Source organism: Ornithorhynchus anatinus, chromosome 5, assembly GCF_004115215.2.
Source record: "Ornithorhynchus anatinus isolate Pmale09 chromosome 5, mOrnAna1.pri.v4, whole genome shotgun sequence".
In the NCBI taxonomy this organism is placed as follows: domain Eukaryota; kingdom Metazoa; phylum Chordata; class Mammalia; order Monotremata; family Ornithorhynchidae; genus Ornithorhynchus; species Ornithorhynchus anatinus.
Window position 1 is genome coordinate 13,386,037 of NC_041732.1, and position 15,974 is coordinate 13,402,010.

Sequence of the window (15,974 nt, forward strand, 5' to 3'; positions counted from 1 at the left end):
GACAGTTGGGCAACAGAGAGAGACGGTCACGGGGACCGGGCTCACAGTCTAATCGGGGGGAGAGAGGGACAAAAACAGTAGACATAAATCGGCTCCTCAACTTTTTCTTTTTTTGGGGGGGGGGGGGGCGTCTCTCGAGTAGTTGGTCCGGACCGCGCCTTCCTCCTCTGGGATTTTTGCTTCTAGGAGGAGGCGGCTCCCCAAAGTGGCCGCAATCTTGGCTTTGCAGCGGCCTTGCTTTTTTGTTTCCATGAGGCTGATCGATGGGGGGGGGGCGGGGGGGGTCTCCTAAATATTATTTGAAACAGTTGGATCTGCGATCGATTTTTCTCCCCCCCCCCTTTGGCGTCTCTTTTTAAAGCAGAGCGGCCCGCCCGGCCTCCCTCGGGGCGGTGGGTGCGAGTGGTGCGCGGGGCGGGGAAGGGGCCGCACTTTGGTGTGGCGCCTTAGGTTCGGCCCAGTGCGTCGCGCACGGTGGGCTGCGTTTGCGAGGGGGGGCGGGGGGGAGGAGGAGGAGCAGGAGCAGGACGAGCAGCAAGAGGAGGAGCAGGACGAGCAGGAGCAGCGAGAGGCGGAGGGCACGGGAGCCTCCTGCTCTCACTTTGCTGTAGTTTTTGGAAGGGAGGCACGGGGACCTCCTGCTCTCTTTTTTATCTTTTTAAGTTTTTTTTGGGGGGGAAGGGGGAGCTCCTGCTCTCTTTCATTTTTGGGGGGGAAGGGGAGCTCCTGCTCTCTCTTTTTTAAATTTTTGGGGGGGAAGGGGAGCTCCTGCTCTCTCTTTTTTAATTTTTTTGGGGGAAGGGGAGCTCCTGCTCTCTCTTTTTTAATTTTTTGGGGGGGAAGGGGAGCTTCTGCTCTCTCTTTTTTAATTTTTTTGGGGGGAAGGGGAGCTCCTGCTCTCTTTTAAATTTTTTTTGGGGGGAAGGGGAGCTCCTGCTCTCTCTCTTTTAAATTTTTTGGGGGGAAAGGGAGCTCCTACTCGCTCTTTTATTTTTCTGGGGGAGAATGGGGGAGGTCCTGCTCTTTTTTAAATTTTTTTTTTTGGAGAAGGGGAGCTCCTGCTCTCTCTTTTTAATTTCTTGGAGGGAAGGGGAGCTCCTGCTCTCTTTTTAAAAAAATTATTTTGGGGAGGGGGAGCTCCTGCTCTCTCATTTTTTGGGGGGGAAGGGGAGCTCCTGCTCTCTTTTTTTAAAAAAAAATATTTTGGGGGAAGGGGCGCTTCCTCTCTTTTTTAAAAAATATTTTTGGGGAAGGGGAGCTCCTGCTCTCTTTTTTTAATTTTTTGGGGGGAGGGGAAGAGGAGCTCCTGCTCTCATTTTTTTTGAAGGGGAGGGGGAGCTCCTGCTGGTTTTTTTTTTTTTTTGAATTTTTTTTGGGGAGGGGAAGAGGAGCTCCTGCTCTCATTTTTGTTTTAAGGAAAGGGGGAGCTCCTGCTCTTTTTTTTAAAAAAAAAATTTTGGTGGAAGGGAAGAGGAGCTCCTGCTCTCTTTTTTTTTTTTTTAAGGAAAGAGGGAGCTCCTGCTCTTTTTTAAAAAAATTTTTGGGGGGGAGGGGAAGAGGAGCTCCTGCTCTCATTTTTTAAAAATTTTTTTGCAGGGAAGGGGGAATCTCCTGCACTCTCTCTCTTGTACATTTTATTTTGTGGAGGGGTGGGGGGGGTCCCCCGGTGTCGGCGCCCTCCGTCCCGGCCGCTCCTGAGAACGGTCCCGGGTCGAGGCTCTCAGTGTAAACATTCCACAAAAGGGGTCCGGGCGGGGGGGGGAGGGCGCCGAGCGTCCGGAAGGTGGCGCCCTCCCCGCCCCGGGCGGAGCGGCCGTCCAATCAGCGCCCCGCCCCGCCGAGCGCCAGCCAATCGGAGGGCCGAAGGGGCGGGAGGGGGCGGGGCCGGCCTCATTCACGGACATTTCCCCTCCCGCCCCCCCCCGCGCCCCCCCCCGCCGTCTACCTTCCCGAGGTCGAGCCGGAGGGGGCGGGGTCTCCCCAGTGCGGCGGCCGGAGGGGGGCGGGGCCCGGCCGGCTCCTCCAATGGGCGAAGGGCTCGCGGGGCGGGCCGCGGGGCGTCCGCCAATGGGGCGCGGGGAGCCGCTCGGCTCCGGCCAATGGGGCGGCGGCGGAAGGGGGGGCGGGCGTTAAGGCGGCTCCGCCAATGGGCGCGCCCCTGCCCGCCGAGGGGGCGTGGAGGGGAGGGGGCGGGCCCTCGGCCGGGCGGAGGCCGCCCATTGGACGGCGCGCCGACGGACGGGCGGGGCGGCCAATGGGGCGGCGCGGCCGGTCCTCCCCCTGCCGGGAGGGGCGGGCGAGGGGAGTGGGCGGGATTTCCCGGGTAACAGAGAAGCGGCGGCGGCGGCGGCGGAGACGGTTTCTCCATCTTCCCCCGGAGTTTCCCCTGCGGTGGTCTGTCTCCTCCCTCCCCGGACCCCGCCGCGGGAAGCCAGTCGGAGGTGAGCGCCGGCGGGCCGCCCCTCCCCCTGCCGCCTCCGTCGGGGGGGGGGGGCGGGGGCCCGAGGCCGCCAACGCCGCCGCCGCCGCCGCGGATTGTCCCCTCCGGTGGCCCGTAGAGCGGCGGGCGGGCCGGGGGGGGGGGGGGTGGGGCGCGCGCGCGGGGGGGAGGGGGCGTGTGCGCGCGCGCGGGGGCGGGGCGGGGGGAGGGGCGGGCGTCCGGTGCGGGCGGGCGGTGCTGCGCGGTGCGGTGCGCTGCGCTGCGCTGCGGGGGCGGGGCGGGGCCGGGCCGGGCCGCGGAGGAGCCCCCCGGCCTTCCGGCCTCACCTTCCTCCTGCTGCTGCTCCTCCTCGGCGGGTCCTGCGGGGCGTCGCGGCCGCCTTGATTTGTGCCCGTGCGAGGGGGCGGGCACCGGGACCCCCCCCCTCCCCCCCGCCTCCCTCCGCCGGAGCCTGACGCTCCACCCCGGGGGAGGGGGGGGGGGGCGGCAGGAGCCTCGGAATCCCGCTCCCGCTCCTCCACAAACTCCCAGGCACACACTCCTAGACACACCCTCACGGGCACACACTCCTAGGCACCCCCACGCCAACTCCCAGGCACCCACTCACCGACACACACACACGCGCACACACTCACAGGCACACACACTCACACCCACAGACTCACAGACACAGGCACACGCTCCTAGACACCCGCCCCCCCCAAACACAAATTCACAGACACACACTCGTCGACACACAGACTCACACACACACTCATAGGCACACACGCACACTCCCGCCCAAACACGGGCACACACTCATAGGCACACACACACTCACACCCGCAGACTCACAGGCACACGCTCCTAGACACCCCCACACAAACACACAGGCACACGCTCATCGACACACAGACTCACACTCTCAGACACACCCACACAAACTCACAGGCGCACGCTCATCGACACACTCGCACACCCTCATCGACACACACAGACTCACTCACACACGGACACACACTCACAGACACAGGTACACACACACACGGACACACCCTCACACGCACTCACACACCCTCATTGACACACACAGACACAGGCACACACTCGGAGGCCTTCCCAGACTGAGCTTCCCCCTTTCCCTCTGCTGCCTCTCTGCCCCCCCCTTCACCTCCCCTCAGCTAAGCCCCCTTTCCCCCCGTTTCCCTCTGCTCCTCTCCCTTCCCCTCCCCTCAGCACTGTGCTCGTCCGCTCATTTGTCTATATTTTTATTACCCCATTTATTTTGTTAATGAGATGTACATCCCCTTCATTCTCTTTATTGCTGTTGTTTTTGTCCGTCCGTCTCCCCCGATTAGACTGTAAGCCCGTCAGTGGGCAGGGACTGTCTCCATCTGTTGCCGAATTGTCCATTCCAGGCGCTTAGTAGAGTGCTCTGCACATAGTAAGCACTCAATAAATACTATTGAATGAATGAATGAGCACAGACTCACAGGCGCACTCCAGACACACACACACACTAGGCACATACATGCAAATACAGACTCACTGACCCCCCCCCCCCCCCAAGACAGAGCCTTTCTGTCCCTGCAAAGGCAGATCGCTTCTGGGCAAAATGCCGCCTGCCCCCGTCCCTCTCCGATCAAACCCCGGGGATTCTGATTTTCCGCCAAAGGCCCCCGTGCATTTCCGCCCCTCCTGGGAGACCCGACAGGGGCCACCCACACTTTAACCCCGGGACGGGACGGGACGGGACGGTCCCGCCCTGGCCCCTCCATCCTGCCCTGGCCTTGCCCGGCCCGGCCTCTCCATCCCTGAGGCTGGCAGGAGGAGGAAAAACCGGCATCCAGGGCCTGAGTTGGGGGGCATCAGTCCCTGCCGATCAATCAGGAGCCAGAGGGGAGCCCAGGTTTCTTGTAATGGAGGTCGCAGAGAAGCCGTAACTTTGGGCCGCCTTTTGCCCTCGCCTGTGAAAAATCCGATTTATTCTTAAAACGAGGTGTCGGAAGGCCTTCCTTAAGTTCTTCTCACCTAGGCCGAATCACTGCCGAAGGTCGTCTGTATCAACTTTAAACTCCTTTCCCCTACACCACATCACTGGCGAAGGTCGTCTATATCGGCTTTAAATTAGTTTTCCCCTATGCCAAATCATTGCCGAAGGTCGTCTATAGCAGCTTTACTTTAAATTCCCTATGAACCCCCCCCCCCTCCCCCCCAAAAAAGTTTTTGGCTTTTGTGAGTTGGTTTATATGTGAGTTATAATGTTGTTATCCAAAGGGCGTTCTCTCGCACGTTTAAAAGGTCTCCGTGTTGACTGAAAGGCGTGTTGCTTCCCAGAAAGGAAAAAGAGGGTAATAGTTGAGATCTGGGAGTTCCTCCCCTCGTGACCCCGGTAATGTGGGTCGCCTTCCTCCGTTTGGGTTTAGGTCCGTTTCAGATTCCCTGCTTTGTGCCTTGCTTAAAGATGAGTTGTGTTAAAGTAGGTGGCTTACAAATGCAAGCTTTAGACTGTTGAGTGCTTTTCGAGGGCCCGCAAATGTTCGTTCCACCGCCCCTGCATGGCCCAGGGCGTCTGCTGTTTGTTCCTAGGAGAAAGGGAAGGCGCAGGCCTGAAGTCCCTGGGTTCTTCATCCCAGCTTCGACCGCCACTTGCCTGCTGCTGCGAGCCGTGGGCAAGTCGCTTAACTTCTCTGGACCTCAGTCTCCTCCTCTGTCAAATGGGGATGCGGCGTCTCTCCTCCCCACACTGCGGACTGTGAGTCCATCGGGCCGGTCCGCGCGCGTCTGCCCCGGTGCTTTGAGCAGCGCTTGACACCTAGTGAGCGCTGGGCGGATATCATTTAAAAAGGAAAAAAAAATTCCCGGTAGCCGGTGTCTGTTGAAAAGGGCTCATTCCGCAGGGAAGCAGATAGCTTCTGGCACCGACTCAGGGACGCTTAGGGAACTCAGTCCGACTTGGGCTGCGTTCCCTGGCTCTGCTTTGGCCGGCGGGGACTTGGGAGGGGAGTATGCCTCGAGGGTAGTGACATCCACCCCTTGGGTGCTTCCAGCTGAGGAAGAAGTAATGTGTCTTCCCAGGCGGAAGAGTAGCGGCTGCGTTGAAAGGGATCCGATCCCCCGTGGAAAAGCGTAGAGCGTCTCAGTACGGAGGAAGGCCACCGCAGCGAACGCCCAGGGGGACCTTTCTCTGAGGGGGGCCTGGGTGGGGTCGGAGGGCGGGCAGGGAAGAAATTGGAGACCCTTTACCTTACGGGCAGGAAGATATTTAAATGTTACGCACAAGAGAGGCGCTCTCGTGGGCATGCTGAATTTTGCTGCATCCCCTTATTACACAGATAAAACGGCCCGGTTGGCCAGGAGATTGAATGCCCGGGACTTTGAGAGGCTCCGGGTCGAGCCGGAGCGCCGGAGACCGGCGGGGTGATGGATAACGCAGCCCGGGCGGAGCGGTACCGCTGTGGGTTCCGACGCTGTACATCCCAGGTTAAAACCCAGCATCCTCCATCCAGTCAGTGTGTCATTGGAGTAGCGGAGGGGGAGGGAGGGAGGGAGGGAGGGAGCGAGGAGGGTTGGGTGCCGCCAAAAAGGAAGCCTGGATTTTTCTCAGCAGCTGAACCGGAGCCAAGGGGAAGGGCCCTGGGTTGTCGGCGTGCGGGGGAAAGTCCAGCCACTCTTTTGCAAGCACCCGCTCCCATTCATAGCCTCGGCGACTCGAACCCCGGAGAGGCGGGCGGTTCCGGATCCGCGGAGGCCTGGCCTGCCGGCCCCCCATCCCCGAAGACGATTTTGTGTGTCCCCCGACTCCTGTAGCGGAGGTGGCGGCGGCGGAACGAGGGTGGCGATAGGACGACTCCTGACAGCGTGCAGAGCTGATCCAGTGCCCGAGGAGTTGGTGGGAGGGGGGAGAGATCGGATGCGGCCGAACGTGGTTCTTTAAGAGCAGACAAATCACCGGGGGCGGGGTGGCGGTATCGATCGCTCGCTCGCTGCGTGCAGAGCCCCGAGTTAAGTGTTTGGGGGATTAGCTCCCAGGCCGACACCAGCACCAGGGGCCCTGTCCGCCCGTAACTTCTTAGAAGGTCCGGGCGATCCACCCCGCAGCCCGTCGGCGGGGCAGGACTCATCTGGTCCAACTCTTCGGCATTCTCCCAAGTGCTTGGTCCGGAGTCCCGCACGCGGCGAGCGCTCCATGAATGTCATGGATTCATTTTTGACGTAGCCCGTGTTCTCCGTGAGTAGTATTTATTGAACGCTTACTATGTGAAGAGCACTGGGAGAGGACAGCGCAAGGTAGCGGGCAGACAGGTTCCCCACCCGCCGTGTTTCGCGGAGACCGTAAATAGCAAAGTAGTTTGCCCGAAGACCTTAAACCGAGGCGTAAAAAGGAAGCATCAGACGCCGCTTCACGTCCCCTTACGGAACGGGCGGGCTCATCTTTGATTTATTTTACTTTTCCGTGCCCGGTGGGGTGATGTCATCGTGTCCTTGGGCAAACCTATGCCAAGACCCCTCCGTACGGCCCCTGCGGAATGTTCGAATCTTGGAGTGGAGTTAGAAGGTGGTGTTGAAATTGGCATATGAAGAGGGAGGTCTAGTTTCCGAGGCTCACCAGTGGTGTTCTGTCCAGTTTGCAGTCCCTGTCCTCCGGCTCTGGAAGGCACCAGAGGCTCCCAGAAAAGAAAATACGGACCTGGCCCGTAAATTAATCTGACTCTGCCCGGCTGAGGTTTCATTATGGGCCCGCCCTCAGTGCCTGTGTCCTCCACCGGCTGCCTGCCTGTTTCGCCAACAGCCGGTCGTATTGGGTGTCCATTCATTCATTCAATAGTATTTATTGAGTGCTTACTATGTGCAGAGCACTGTACTAAGCGCTTGGAATGAACAAATCAGCAACAGATAGAGACAGTCCCTGCCCTTTGACGGGCTTACGGTCTAATCGGGGGGGACGGACGGACAAGAACAATAACAATAAATAGAGTCAAGGGGAAGAACATCTCGTAAAAACAATGGCAACTAAATAGAATCGAGGCGATGTACATTTCATTAACAAAATAAATAGGGTAATGAAAATATATACAGTTGAGCAGACGAGTACAGTGTTGAGTGGATGGGAAGGGAGAGGGGGAGGAGCAGAGGGAGATGGGGGGAAAAGAGGGTTAAGCTGCGGAGCGGTGAAGGGGGGGCGGTAGAGGGAGTAGAGGGAGAAGGGGAGCTCAGTCTGGGAAGGCCTCTTGGAGGAGGTGAGTTTTAAGTAGGGTTTTGAAGAGGGGAAGAGAATCAGTTTGGCGGAGGTGAGGAGGGAGGGCGTTCCGGGACCGCGGGAGGACGTGGCCCGGGGGTCGACGGCGGGATAGGCGAGACCGAGGGACGGTGAGGAGGTGGGCGGCAGAGGAGCGGAGTGTGCGGGGTGGGCGGTAGAAAGAGAGAAGGGAGGAGAGGTAGGAAGGGGCAAGGTGCAGGCGCCCTACTAAACCCGGCAGAGAGTTTGACGGAGGAGGAACGGGGCCCCGGGTCCTGCTCTCAGAGGAATGAATGTAAAAACAAAACTAGGGACAGACAAGAGATTTGGGAGATCAAAGCCAAGGAAAAGAAACAAAGAGAAACCGTGGTCCACTGGGAGTTTATGATAGCAGCCGGGCTAGAGGACTGCTCAACATTCCAGTTGACCGGGGAATGACTTCACGGAAGAGTTGGAATTATAAAAGAGTTTATGGTTATCATTTATTGTGGTATTTGGTAAGCATTTACTATGGGTCAGACACCGTACTCAGCGCCGGGGTGGAACAGAGAAGCAGCGTGGCTCAGTGGTAAGAGCCTGGGCTTCGGAGTCAGAGGCCATGGGTTCGACTCCCGGCTCTGCCACTTGTCAGCTGTGTGACTAGGGGCAAGTCACTTAACTTCTCTGTGCCTCACATCTGTAAAATGGGGATTAACTGTGAGCCTCATGTGGGACAACCTGATGACCCTGTATCTACCCCAGCACTTAGAATAGTGCTCTGCACATAGTAAGCGCTTAACAAATACCAACATTATTATAGACGGATCGGGTTGGACACAGTCCCTGTCCCACACGGGGCTCATGGCCTCAATCCCCATATTACAGATGAGGTCACTGAGGCCCAGAGAAGTGGAGTGACTTACCCAAGGTCACACAGCCTTGAATGGCAAGGGGGTGTGTGTGCGGGGAGGGAGGTGGTGGTCTTACTTGAGAAGTAGCGTGGCTTAGTGGAAGGAGCCCGAGCTTGGGAGTCAGAGGTCGTGGGTTCTAATGCCGGCTCCGCCGCTTATCAGCTGTGTGGCTTTGGGCCAGTCACTTCGCTTCTCTGTGCCTGTTACCTCATCTGTAAAATGGGGATGAAGACTGGGAGCCGCACGTGGGACAACCTGATTAATCCTGTATTTACCTCAGCGCTTAAAACAGTGCTTGGCACATAGTAAGGGCTCAGCAAATACCGTCATTATTATTATTATTATTGAGGACTGGGCACGTTTAGCCCTGGTGCGATGTCAAAGGCGGTGGTTGGTAGGGGAGAGGGGGAACCTGGAAGAGCTTCTCAGCAGTAAGTTTCTAAATATTAAAACTCAGACCAAAGTATGTTTTTCTTTTCTAAAGTCAGGCTGATGTAACCCAAGAGGAATGATCTCAAAGTTCTGGTACTATTTTAGCCCCACATGGGTTTTCCACTTGGAAGATTGTTCTGAGAAGTGGAGCTTTAAACTCACTGTTAAAAACCTAGCCTCGTGTTCCCTTGAAATCAACCTGAAAGTCTCCATTTGCCCCCAAACATTTAATATTATCATTCCTTACCCACCTACGCTTGCTGGACTCTTGCGTTAACTTGTTGGGAAGTATTTTCGGGGGTCTTTTCCTACTCTCCCTCTCACCTTTCCCCTTCACCTAGCTGATGTCCTTTGCTTTTTTTCCAAAAGAGCAGCGTGGCCTAGAGCCTGGGCCCGGGATCCAGAGGACCTGGGTTCTCATCCCCTGTGGGCTGGAAGCTCGTTAGGGGCCGGGATCGCGTCCACTCATTCTGTCTCACTGGACTCCCCAGGGTTTTGAACCCAAGTGCTCTGCACCTAGTAAGTGCTCAATAAATACCATTGATTGACAGTCCCGGCTCTGCCACTCACCTGCTCTGTCCCCTTGGGCAAGTCACTTCACTTCTCCGGGCCTCACTCAGTTCCTTCCGATGCAAGGTGGAGATTCTGTACCCGGCCTCCCTCCTACTTAGACTTGTGGGATCTGATTATCTTCAATCTATCCCAGCACTTGGCAAATAGTAAACACTTAACAGATCACGCTATTGTTGTTACTATTATTATTACTATTATCATCATTAGTATGAAGAGCGGTCTTCTTTGCTGGCCCCCTTTATGTTCTTTTTTTTTTTTTAAGCCAGGATGTGGGTCTAGAAGGATTATCTTCTCAGCATTCAGCTTTCTGACAGAGACTAAGTTCATCACCCACTTTAGCCACCTTCTCCAGACTCTGGGTCGATTTGAATTTTCCCTTTAGTTTTGTCCCTTGACAGCATTTTTTTTTTTTTAATCCCCCTTGAAGAACGATAATCTCAACAAATCCAATGGTTTGCCGGTTTGGCCCAGCCACTGTTGTTTTTCCACAAAAACCTTGAGCAGCCTTTAACAGCGCAGGCATTTTGGTAGTACCTGCGACGGATCACCTGAAATGTCTGATCGCAGTGCGACCTGACAGGAAGGAGAAAGAGAGACCCAGTCCCAAACTGAGCCACAGTCCAAATCGGCACCCACTCCCTTGTTTCTGCTCTTCTCGGCTGCTTTCTGGAAAGTTGAACTTCATACCACTATTCCCCCTTTCTCAGTGCTGATTTGTGCTGCTCAGTTTGGAGGTTGCCCTTTGGCTCTGACCCGCTGAAGAGTCGTCATCTGCAGTCAGTTTGCCGGTCAGTGGTATTTAGTGAATGCCGAATGTGTGCGGAGCACCGATCTAAGCATTTGGGAGAGGATCCAAATTCAGTAGCATTGGTATATGTCTTCCCTGCCCTCAAGGAGTTTACAGCCTCAGGGATATACATTCAGGCCTGATGAATTCTAGGAGATGATACCTCAGGTTCCCACGTGAAGATATTAACAGATTCCTCAGCACCCCTGGGTTGGGTCCCACTTCAGACCATAGCTTGTATCGGCGGGTCGACTATAACATTGGTCTCGTCTTTGCTCTAAAGGGTTTAAATCGTAACGGGACTAGATGAGAGCAAGGAAGTTCAAGTGTCAGCGTTCTGTGTCCTTGGTATGTAACGCTACACCTGAATTTTCAAAAAGGGAATCAGAAAGAAAAGCTCTCCTTTTGCCGCTGGCCGGCAGAGTGTATTGTGTGTGTTGGTTTTGGGGTGTGTGTGTTGTTTTTTTTGTTTCCTCTCCTTAAGGTTGCTCTTGTACCCCAGTTCCATAAGGGGGAAATCCAGTATCCCCTGTCCTGTGATGCGGGAGTTGCCTTATTGTGGACCCTTGCGTCCAGGGAACCTTGGCTGCTTGGGACCGTTCTTCCTGGCACCACGTGTCGCTGCATCCGGATCGCGGGGTGTCGCGGGATCGGACGCCGATTCTGTCGTCGCGGTCCACCTAGAACGCGCAATGAAGCCTCCGGTTCTGTCCGAACTGAGTCTGCTCGGCACCACGCGGGGGGCTTTAGAAAGGGGCAGGCAAGGTTGATCCATTTCTGGCCACCCGTGGCATCTGGCCTGCTCAGGAGCCACGCTGACCGGTCTGCCGGAGAGCGGAGCGTCCCGGCCTGTTTCGGCCTTGTTTTTCAAGGGCCCGCGTGGCTCCTGACAGCAGGCTCAGAGGAGCAGAGAGGAGAGGAGCCGAGTGGAGCGGAGCCCGGCCAGCTGCGCTCCTGGGCCACCGCTGGAAACGGGCCTGGCAAAGGCCTCCTGGGAGACTTTCCCAGCCCTAAATCCCATGGGCTGAAACAAAGTTCTCACAGTCAATTACAAAATATAACACTTTTTTTTTTGTTTTCCCATTCTCCTCTGAGTGGGTGTAAAAAACGACTGTGCTGCTAATGTGAATTTTTTTTTTTTCTTAGCCAAAACAAATTTTGGTTTGTGGGATTCTGGGCTACTTTTGTGTGCTAATGAAGAAGTTGTCTACTACCTTATGGGGGAAGTCAACAAAATTACAACAGACTCCTCCCCAAGTCAGACAAAAGTGGCACTGTAAAGTTTGGGGAATGGCACTGGTGGGATGGATCTTTGGGCAGCCCTTCCAGAAAAGCGGGCAAACCTCCGTAGGGTCACGAAGGAATTGATTATGGGGTGAAAGCATTTGTCCGGTATTTGCACTCACACTTTGACCCCCGCCAGCTGCATCCCTACCAGGTCAGTGATCGGGGACCCAAACCGTTCCTATTGTTTAAAAAGTTTGGGGAGCCATCCGAGTTGACTGTGATTATGTTTGGGTTTTTGGTTTTTTTTATTGGTGGGGTGTCAGGGTCAAGTGCGTATTTTTACATTTTATTTTTTGGTAAAACAAAAAGGGCAGCGTCCAGATTTGGGTCCAGTGCTGCCGCATTTATTTCCCTGGGCACGGATGGGTCGGTTCTTTTGTGGGCGAGCTGGCGGGGGAGAAAGCAGAGCTGATGGTGTGGCAGAATTTCCACGGCACACCGGTTGGAAAGGATGTTCTCCCAGTGACTTGGGTGTGAAGAGCTTGAAAGTTTCCCAAAGCAAGTTGATTTGTACTAGGCAGAGTCCATTAAGGTCCTTGGGGTGAGGGAAGGGGTTGACAAATTTTAGGGGGATGCTGGTTGTTTGAAGCCCAGTTTCCACAGTTGCATCAACACCGTGTGATAGTTTAGGACAAAAAGCTTCAATAATGTCCACTCTAAATGGCAGCGCAGAAACTTAGCTCCTTGTCGACGGAGATGGTGCCTACCACGAGAGAAGCGGCATGGCCTAGTGGCAAGTGTGCGGGCTTGGGAGTTAGAGGACGTGGGGTCTAATCCCAGCTCTGTCACTTGTCTGCTGTGTGACCTTAGGTAAGTCACTTCACTTCTCTGTGCCTCAGTTGCCTCATCTATAAAATGGGGTTGAAGACTGTGAGCCCCACGTAGGACAATCTGCTTACCTTGTATCCACCCCAGCGCTTAGAACAGTTCTTGGCACCTAGTAAGCACTTAATAAATAGCATTATTATTATGATTGCCAACTCATTTATTTATTTAAATAAATGGTATTTAAGCACTTACTGTGTGCTGGTCACTGTACTAAGCGCTGGGGTAGAAGCAAAATAATCAAGTTGGACACATTCGCCGTCCCGGATGGTGCTCACTGTCTTAGTCCCCACTTTTAAAGGTGAGGTAACTGAGCCACAGAGAAGTGAAGTGATGAGGACTCAGGTCCTCTGACTCCTGGCCCCTGCCCCTTCCACGAGGCCTCACTGCCTCTCTTTTATATTCATCCAAACACTCAGGTTCTCTGATTTTTAGCCCGGGCTCCTTCCAGTAGACCACGCTGCTTCTCTGTCATATTCACCCAACCCCTTATTACAGTGCTCTGCACACAGTTAATGCCCATTGAGTTTCATTGATTGATTAGACACTAGGATAAAGAACCCTCAACTATGACATTTCAGGATATGCCCACAGGGCAGCCTGGTGATGTTCCTTGACACTTTGCCTGAACTATGGGGAAAGTCTTCCTCTAGACTTGAAGGCAATTAGGTTCTGCTCCAGAATTAGTCCTGGTGTGGTGGGCGATCCCTACGGATAAATCCGCATTACCTATATTGTTGTACTAGAAATCTCTCCCCTGAACCCTGAGTGCCCTCTCTTTTCTTTGTTTGAGCATTAATCATAGCAACTGTGGGCAAGTCCCTTCACTCCTCTGTGCCTCAGTTTCCTCATCAGTAAAATGAGGATTGAGACTGAGCCCCATGAGAGACAGGGACAGTGCCTAACCTAATTATCTCGTATCTACCTCGGCGCTTAGTACGCTGCCCCACATATAGTAAATACTTAACACATCCCATTTTTTAAAAAAACACCCAAAAAGCCAAAACTCCCTGCAGGTGGTGGCTCCCATTACCTCTCCACCCAAGCTGACCAGAAGGTGGAGAGGGAAAACAGAAGAGAAGCAACGGGGCTTAATGGAAAGAGCACGGGCTTGGGCGTCAGAGGATGTGGGTTCTCATCCCTCCTCTGCCACTCATCTGCTGTGTGACCTTGAGCAAGTCATTTAATTTCACTGTGCCTCAGTTAGCTCATCTGTAAAATGGGGATTAAAAGAGTGAGCCCCACGTGGGACAACCTGATTACCGTGTATCTACCCCAGCGCTTAGAACAGTGCTTGGCACATAGTAAGCGCTTTAAAAATGCTATCATTGTTATTATTTTTAAAGGGCAGAGGTGTCACTGTGGCCCCAGGATCTGTGTCTGGGATAACAGCCGCCATCCCATCCCCATCCTGTCCCGGTACGTCTTTGTGTCCGTACCCTCAACTGATCCGGCTCGTCCCCGTGGCCTCTGGTGTCAAGGGAGTATTAAAAAAACGAAAAGGAACCAGAGCCAAAGGGGAGGAGCTGTAGGAGACATTACGGAAGGGGTGTGGGTGGTGAGGATTGACTTCTGCGGGGATTAGATGGGCAGTAGTATCGAGGGTCGGGCTCGTGGCTCCTCGGAAGACCCCGAGGAATGTGGGATGTAGCCCATCCCGGTTCTCGCATGTTTTGGGATGGACTTAATGCAAGGTAGATAGGGGCAGTCCTCTCGATGTGCTCACACCAGCTATGGTGAGAAGAACGTGGTGTTGATGCCTTCGGTAGAAATCGGCCTCGCAGTAGCCAAGTGAACTCCCCACTTTAACCCAGTCTGCCTCTGATGCCTAGTTGTCGTCAGTGCGCGCTCTTTGGAGCAGTGTTTTCCGAGTATTTGTCCTTCTTGACCCGCCTCACCGGAAAGTTAGAGCCCTTAGGACAGGGCAGTTTGGTATTAAACACTCTTCTCGCCTCGGGTTTCTTAACGGTGTCCAGTAGGACCCAGTTTATCCTTCTCCTGTATAGCCCGTTCTTCTCATTTTTGTGTCTTTACTCGGCGCCAAATGTTAATATGGGACCCACGCTACAGTGTGTGAATCTGCCTCACGTTACTGAGCGGGAGCGCATTAAGGCCAAGCTTCTGACCCCTGGGTCATTTCGAAAAGGTTCACATCTGCCTCAGTAGCTGCAGGTTGGCTTTCCAGGCCATTTAGACTGCCACTTGGGGCCCACTTGGTGAGTCTTGAAGAATAGGTGGAAGGTGTGTGAAGGATTATTTCAAGGTGGTGGGGGACTTTCCTCTTCCTCTCTTTCCCCCGTCCTGCTCCTCTCCATTTCCTGTGGCTTTCAACTTCTTGGAAGCCTGGCCGCAGTAAGGGGTCAGCTAGTCCCTTAGAGATAAATGCCAGGTCATTCAGGAGACGACTCCTGAATTGAGGGAGTCTAGGTTTCAAAACTGAGTCGTCGTCCTGCTCCGCTTCCCTTGTTTCACCAGGTTTTCAAACTTGGAGAAATGTCCCCAAGTGAAGTTACCCACTAATGTGGGTTTGGCAGCAATAAAACTGTGGTAATCCAGATTCATTCGATTGTATTTATTGAGCGCTTACTGGATGCGAAGCACTAAGCTCCAGGTGCTCTAACGGTGGGATTAGAAGGGTCAACTATTTCCCCCCGTGGGCAGGGACGCAGGGGTCACTGTAAATAGCGAACAGTACAAAGAAATGCCAGTTAAATTGTGGGGAGGGTGGTGTCCTGTGCTTTCTTTATAATCATTTGTGTATCAAACCCAAATTGGGCCTCTGAACCTGACTAAGCAGGTGAAGTTTTGGCCCTCAGATTTTTGGTGATATGGAGGCACCCAAAAAGAGTGGGACATGCGACAGGGATGCCATGAAAGCAGGCAATTTAAGTTATCTCCATTAACTCACGGCCCTGTCGTTAATTAGAAATTCCTGAAACTATAAAAGAAGCAAAATTCTTCTCCTTTCCAGAAGTCTTTAATGTAACAGACTGCTATAAAATGGCCCACCGTCACTAGAAAAGACCGGCTCCCTTCCCCCCTGCAAATGAATGGGACACTTTTTTAGGGAGTTTTTCATCAAAACAGCCCTTTATTAACCTGTCGGACTAAAGACCTGGGTGGTCTTGGTGAATGAGGCTTCTGAGTCCCCCAAAGAGGCGTGTTCATGACCATTGTGTGCCAGATTCTGAAGTCATTGCAGGCTAAGTATGTGCATCACGACACCCTGAAAAAGAGATCTGACTGGTGAGAAGTAGTAGCCAAGTGTCTTTGTTCTCAGTGGAGAAAGAGGACATCGTGGCTTTTCTCAATATGCAGCTATGGGACAATTTTGGTTCGGCCCCAACAAATTTTTTTTAAAAAAACTGGACTTTTTTTATGTACCTCTATTAAGTTTTTATTTACCTGGATTTCTTTCATGTAAAACCACTTCTCACCATTAGCTCCAAAAGATGCGGCCCTCCCTGCCCTCTCCCCCCAAATGTCATGGTGACCACACTCTCCCAAACTATCAGGCCTCTT

General features: G+C 54.1%; 1 protein-coding gene across 1 annotated transcript in view; it reads left to right on the forward strand.

Annotated features, from left to right (window-relative positions):
- Window positions 1-2,343: 2,343 nt before the first annotated feature.
- Window positions 2,344-15,974, forward strand: part of SIN3A (SIN3 transcription regulator family member A) — a 60,585-nt gene continuing 46,954 nt past the window's right edge. The window contains exon 1 of the mRNA XM_029065512.2: window positions 2,344-2,441. The gene's annotated coding sequence lies outside the window, so the exon portion shown is untranslated. The remainder of the gene's footprint in view (window positions 2,442-15,974) is intronic.